Here is a 7,360-nt window from a genome sequence, read left to right as displayed (position 1 = left end):
CACCTCAACTGGCTCCTTTCGACGCGAAGGAACAGCGGCTCTACTCTGAACTCCCTCTGAGCTCCTCACCCTATCTCTAAGGCTGAGCCCAGCCACCCTGCGGAGGAAGCTCATTTCGGCCGCTCGTATCCACGATCTCATTCTTTAGGTCACACCCAAAACTCGTGACCGTAGGTGAGGGTTGAGACGTAGTTGGACTGGTAAATCGAGAGCTTTGCCTTGTGGCTTGGCTCTCTCTTCACCATGACGGTATGGTACAGCGCTCACATTACCGCTGATGCCGCACCGAGCCGCCTGTCCACCTCGCGTTCCATTTTCCCATCACTTGTTAACAAGATCCGGAGACACTTAAACTCCTTCACTTGGGGAAGCAACTCACCCCCCCCGCGGAGGTGGCAATCTGGCAGAGGACCATGGTCTTGGACTTGGAGGTACTGATCCACATCCCCGCCGCTTCGCACTCGGCTGCAAACTGCTTCAGTGCATGCTGCAGGTCACGGTCTGATGAATCCAGCAGTACCACGTCGTCTGCAAAAAGCAGAGACGCGATCCTGAGGCCTCCAAACCAGACACCCTCCTCATCCTGACTGCGCCTTGAGAGCCTGTCCATGAAGACCACAAACAGGAGTTCGTGGAAGCTAAAACTTGAGTGTGGGAGGAGTTCGGGGAGGCCATGGAGAAGGACTTTTGGTCGGCCTTGAAGAAGCTCTGGCAAAACATCCGACGTCTCAGAAAGGGGAGGCAGGGATTCACCCAGGCTGTGTACAGCCAAGTTCTACTGGCCCTGGATGTGTGGCAAGGGGCATTATCTAGTTGAAACATCCAGTTTTGACCTCGACGGAACAGTGCACGTGCACAAGGGAGCATGTGGGTTTCAAGAATGGCACAATACTTGGCAGAGTTCAATGTGCCATCACAGACAGTGAGATGACCAACACCAGCAGCACTCATGCATCCCCAAACCATGATACTGCCTCCTCCATGCCTGACAGTAGGTACTGTACATGTTAATAATGCTTCGCTTGGCCTACTGCGTATCCTCACATTAGCAGGAGGAAGATAAGTGCAGACCATAAAGCTGGAAACTGGACTCATCTGACCACAAAATCTTCTTCCAGTTCCTGGCTGTCCAGTTCTTGTGTGCGTGGGGCCCAACGATGTCTGGCTAACCTTTGCCTCTCATTGCTCAAGGGCTTCTTGACAGCCTTGTAGGACCTTAAGCCATGATCTAAAAGTCGGCCACATACAGTGCGGGTGGAACACTGGACACTAGTTTGATTTGACCACTGCTGCTGAAGCTCCTGTGATGTCAGTCTGCGGTTTTCCCTGCACATGTGGATCAGCATTTGGTCATTCCTTGCTGAAGAAACCCTTGGATGCCCAGATCTTGGTTTGTCTTCAAAGCTGTTGGTTTGTCTGTATTTCTGCAGAGTGTATCCAACTGCTGAAGGACCGCATCTGTGGCAGCTGTACCCTTCCTGGCTGAGAATCTGTATCTTCAGATGTGTTTCCTGCTTTAGCTTCCTTGTTCTAGCCATTTTTGTCTCTGAAGAACGTTCAAATGTGCTGGCTTTATATAGACACGAAGCACGGCAGCAAAAACTGTCTTCTCATAAAAAGCCCGACCTTCATTAGTGGATCACTGGTACCAGTATGACCCAATACTCAAAATGTCTTATGTATTTTTATGGAACCAATCAATTTTAAGTTTTTAATGACTTTTTTTTCGGATTTGTTTAGTACTTTGGCTGTGACTGTATGAAAAGTAATTACACTTGAAGACCTGAGAGTGATTCTTAATGCAACATTTCACACATATATGGGGTGTTTCCACCACTGNTCCAGCAAACGTACAGAGCGCCGTAGTATTTTATGTCATATTTACAGGTGAGAGTGACGTTCTCACCTGTTTGACCCTCAACACTGAAGCTGAAACATTCAGAGACTGAGGACAGAAAGACAAGAAGGTTTTTCAGATAAAATCCAAACTCGTAAATCTCAGCTTCAGTCCAACGTGTCCCATAGAATCAGTATTTTTAACATACTGGCTGATTTTATTATGTTTTAATGCTTCTTGTTGTTTTATGAGTCATTCTACGAAAAAAAAAAAAACAATCAGTTTCTCCAACCTGACCTCCTCAGAATCAGCTGATTATTTATCTGCAACAACTTCAGAGTGTTTAATGAAGCCATGTGAAGTTTTGTCTTCATACTATGAATATTTTCAGTTACAGGCGCCTGAAGCACATAGAGGTGAAACTCCAGTTGAAACCAGATGTTTGCATTCACTGTATAAAAAGAAATGAAACCTTTTTTTTTCTGTCTGACATGAAATCAGATGAAACTTGTTCATTTTTAGGATAGTTAGGATGACCAACATTGTTTAAATTTGCTAAATATAAATGATATTAAATACATCTATTTATATTTCCTGAATTTCCCCTATGAGGATCAGTAAAGTATTATCTTATCTTATCCTAAATGCCAGAATAACGAGAGAGAGAAGTTTTTTAGAGAATTTTTTACTTCTTTCTTCATAGTCAGAAGTTTACATCCACTAAGATTACTATGCCTTCAAACTATTTGGGAAAGCCCAGATGATGATGTCATGTCTTTGGAAGCGTTTGATTGGTTAATTGACAACATTTGAGTTACGAAGAAAGAAAAACACAGAATAAAATGATAAAAAGTTTTTTGAAAAGGCCGTTTTCAAAGAGACAGTACCTGTGAGGAGAACGAGCAGCAGCAGCACGATCTTCATGACGAACTCTGACCGACTGACAGCGAGTCTTTACAGCGGCTGAAAAAGTTAAAACCACAAGTCGTCAGAGGGAGGCTCTGCAGAACCAAACATCAGCAGGAGGAGGAAACTTTAAACATTCACTTAGTGTTGGTGTGAAACTGTGATGTAAGTTATAACTGACCCACAGGAGGAAGCAACCACCAAATACAGATAATATCTAGACTGGACATGTGTCGCAGATATCTGGAATTGAAGTAGATTTCTCATTACAGCAACATCTGCATCTACTATGAGTTCCAGATGTCTACACTTTTATTCTGACTAGTTATAAGTCCAACTCAACATATCTTTAATACCTGTCATCTATATTGTCCTTTTGAGACTTTTAAATTAAGTTTAAATGAGTCAGAATGATGTCGATTTTTCAACCTTGAACTCTGACCAGTCCAAATACACATCAGTAGCTTGAATTAGAGTTCTGACTCGATGAAATCCTTCGTTTTAAACATACTACGGCGCTTAAAACACACATCAATAGTGTTACGGCCATGTCAGAGCAGACCGACATTCTGCTAAATTTGGACCACCAGGCTGTGATGATCAATTCCTGCCCCCTTCAGGAACAAAACTCTGTCTGCACCTGAGAATCAACACAGTTATGTCACCCTGTCTGACTCAACAACCACTGCAATCAGAAAGAACACCCAAAGTTCCACTATAAATACCTTAGCAAGCTTCTAACAACACTGTAGTGATGCTAAGTGAGTTTACATTAAAAGTCTGATGAAAATCTCATTGTTAGGTCCAGATAAATAAGAAATAAGGTTTTATATTTGAGTCTATGTGGAAAAAAGAAAACTAGATTGTGGATAATATTATCACAAGTATTTCCTGCTTCTATTATTTAGTTATAATTATAAATCTATAGCTCACACTCTACTGGCATGTTGGCTACTGTTAAGGATGAAGTCACATCATAACAGAATGCACTACGATTTCAAAATGATTCAAGATTCAAAAGTTTTATTGTCATATGCACAGCAAAACAGGTAGTTGTACTACACAATGAAATTCTTACTCTGTTCAATCCCCCGAAAAAGACGATACATTAAAGATAAATAAAACAAGCCAATAAGAACAGANATTTGTATCTGTTTATTTGAGAAAGAACTAAGTGCAGCTAAGTCTAGTTAGCACCAACTGCTAGTTAGCACCACTTGCTAGTTAGCCCCACCTGCTAGTTAGCACCACCTGATAGTTAGGACCACCAGCTAGTTAGCACAACCCGCTAGTTAGCCCCACCTGCTAGTTAGCACCTCCTGCTAGTTAGGACCACCTACTAGCTAGCACTACCTGCTAGTTAGCGCCACCCGCTAGTTAGGACCACCAGCTAGTTATTTGAGAAAGAACTAAGTGCTGCTAAGTCAGCAATAGTTAGCACCACCCACTAGTTAGCACCACCTGCCAGTTAGCACCACCTGATAGTTAGGACCACCAGTTAGTTAGCACAACCCGCTAGGTAGCCCCACCTGCTAGTTAGGACCACCTACTAGTTAGCATCATCTACTAGTTAGCACCACCCGCTAGTTAGCACCACCTGCTAGTTAGCACCACCTGCCAGTTAGCACCTAGGGTTAATTTAGAGAAACTATAAGGAAAAACTTTAAAATTGAACAAAAACTAAATAAACAGTAAAATCATCTTAGTTTTGAAACAAACACAAAATCCCTTATTAAGCTAAAAGTACAAACACATACATACCGACATCGTTGTAACAGGAATGTTAAATGGATTTAGTCGATGTTTTTCTTCAGTCTTTGTCCCACTTTAAGTTTTTATATTTTAATTTAACCTTTTGATCAGTAGCCCACAGCCTTGGTAGTTGCTGAACCACCACTACCCAAATAATATCTACAAACACAATTCTTGGAGAGACTGCAGGTGTGATTGCAGCTTGCAGTTGCTCAAGCTTACGAGCTTTCTAACACCTCAGGTCTCCTTTGCTGTAAGTAGCTCACATGATTGAGTTTTAAGCTCTGTGATTGGCTGGTTTCAGTTGAAATGTATAAACGTTTGAATTAAACCTGATTTTTAGCTCTGATTGGGTCGCCTCCAGCAGATTTGAGAATCAGGATGATTTCTGTCAAATCGGTTGTTGTTGATGTTCAGTTGGAGGTTGTTGTATTTTAACAGAGTGGAGAATCTTCTAGAGAAATGATCAGCAGCCACTAAACATGTAAATAGGTCAAAGTCATGATGAGACGGCCTACAGAGAAGAGGTCTTGAACCTCTCGATAATCTGGCACAACTCCTCAAAGGCTAAGGAGTTGGTGCTGGACTTCAGGCGGAAGAGGGAAGGCCTCTATGACAGTAAACTGAATATCTTTGTGTTGAGGACAAAACCATTTTCTGACCAAACAGCTAATTGATTAATCGAGCAGATAACTCAGAGATTCATTGAAGCTAAATATAAAGATCAGTTGTGACACTAAACCACATTATTACTGCCAGTAAACCAAAGTAAACCACATCATGGTCTGATGAAGGTTTTCTGCTTTGTGAAAACTATCCATCAGATTTACTTTGAACCCTGAAGGAAAATATCAAATTTCATATCAGATGTTTTTATGTTTAAACTGAAAATGTGCCTAAAAACAGACGGAACAAGTTGCTTCTTGCCTCTAACGGTCAGATCGAAGTGATGTTTGTCGTCGTTGAACAACCCGGGTATTTCCACTCTGCATCCATAGCGTCCAGCGTCGTCCTCTGTGAGTTTCAGTATCGTCAAAGAAACGTCGCCTTCATCCAGTCGTCCAGTCAGCTGGTACCTGCTGGAAACTCGGCTCTCTTCTTTGACTTTATATCCATCTGTGGAGACGAGCTGGTTGCCACAGCCCCTGCTTGGTATGTCTCCTCGATTCCAGCAAACGTACAGAGCGCCGTAGTATTTTATGTCATATTTACAGGTGAGAGTGACGTTCTCACCTGTTTGACCCTCAACACTGAAGCTGAAANAGACGAGTCCGCCGGCGGTGAGCAGATCCACGAACAGACACAGAATACACACCAGAACCACAGAACCCAGAATCACACTGCTGTCCTCCTGTCAACACACAAACACACACACAAGGCTTTGAAATAAAGAAAAGTTTTGGTGTTTGGCTGCAGTTGCCGCGTCAACTCGTTTCATCCTCCTGCGACGCTGGACTCGTAGCTGCAGCGTTTAGTGTTTTGAAGCTCAAGAAAAACTCTGAGAAGAAACACTGTCAAGATCTTTGGTTTTTCCATGAGAAAAACAATCAAACTGATGCATCAATTATCAGAAATTAGGTCAAAATTATGACCCGCAATACCAACATTTATCTTATCCCTCATATTTTTTAACTTACTATTTCATAATTTCTATTTGTCTTGCAGTTTTGAAACCAGAAGTCTTTGTCACAGTCTCCCTTTACTAGCTACTACTGATGTGCGTATCGATACTGAAGTGTTGATACTTCCGATACCAGATCTTTATGCTCTAAAATTGATCCTAAAATCAAAATATCAATACTTTAGATACTTCAGTCAGGTCATGTTAATCATTTAGAGGAGCACAGTGGAAAGTAACTAAACTATCTTGTGGTTGTCTTTGTCCTCTGATATGACCTGAACCTGAAGCTCGTGTTTTTGTTCGTCTCACCTCGACGCTGCCGCCGCCGCTGGACGAGGACGTCTGGTGGCTTTCTGTGGACGTCATGTGACCTGTAGGAGGAGGAAGTGAAAAAAGATGTTTTTAGGACGGCTGTGTCAGCAGCCTGATGTCATGATGGAGGACAAAAACCTCCAATTCATCAGAACACAGAAATCTGTGTCAAATCTGACTCATACTGAATCTGATGTTGGATGAAAACTTGGAAGCGTCGCTCTGAATGTGTGATGACTAATAACGTTTCACTAAAAATAAAAAGAAATGCAACTACAAATATGGCTGAATGATAGTTTTGACAAAAATAGTTTTGTTTTTACTCATTTTAACTTTAAATTCATCATTTGGATTCAGTATTTCTACCACATGAAGCAGATATTACAACAAATTACAACTTAATTTTAAAAGCACATTATTACATTTCTAAAAATCGTAAATTCAATCAAAATTATGGCAAAATGACAATTAGTGTTCTAGCAGTTTCTTGCATTAGCTGATAGCTTCGACAACATTTCTGATTATGTTGATGTCAGTTATTATGTAGATTCAGTCTCTCATGAATTTTAAACAGAAAACATTATGTCACTAAAAACAAAGAGTACAGTTTAAAAAACGGCAAAATTTGGCTGAATGTTTAAAAAACTATTTCAGTGAAAATGAAAATCCTGGCATCACAACTTTGAATAATTGCCACACAAAATTTAATTTTAATGATTTTAATGTTTTACATGTTTAATTCTACCTGAAGTTGTTGTCAGTGTTGATTGGCTGACCAATCAGATTGTGGGCGGGACACTGCAAATTAATTCTTTCAGGAATCTTAAAGGAACTACAAAGATGCTGGAAACCTGCTCAGAGTTGTGTTGGTGCTGGATTACCTGCAGTCTGACTGGTTGCTGTCGACTCTGTGGACGTCTCTGCTGCTGCTG

General features: G+C 41.4%; 1 long non-coding RNA gene across 1 annotated transcript; it reads right to left on the bottom strand.

The window, feature by feature from the left end:
• Positions 1–5,759: 5,759 nt before the first annotated feature.
• On the bottom strand, positions 5,760–7,360 carry LOC103354652 (uncharacterized). The gene is made up of 3 exons (XR_520053.1): positions 7,310–7,360; positions 6,426–6,487; positions 5,760–5,846 (listed from the first exon to the last, which is right to left on the bottom strand). It is a non-coding gene; the product is annotated as an uncharacterized LOC103354652 (long non-coding RNA).

The sequence above is a fragment of the Stegastes partitus genome, unplaced genomic scaffold (assembly GCF_000690725.1).
Source record: "Stegastes partitus isolate 25-593 unplaced genomic scaffold, Stegastes_partitus-1.0.2 Scaffold115, whole genome shotgun sequence".
In the NCBI taxonomy this organism is placed as follows: Eukaryota; Metazoa; Chordata; class Actinopteri; family Pomacentridae; genus Stegastes; species Stegastes partitus.
Note: the sequence above shows the minus strand (reverse complement) of the source record. Positions and strands in the feature narration are given on the sequence as shown.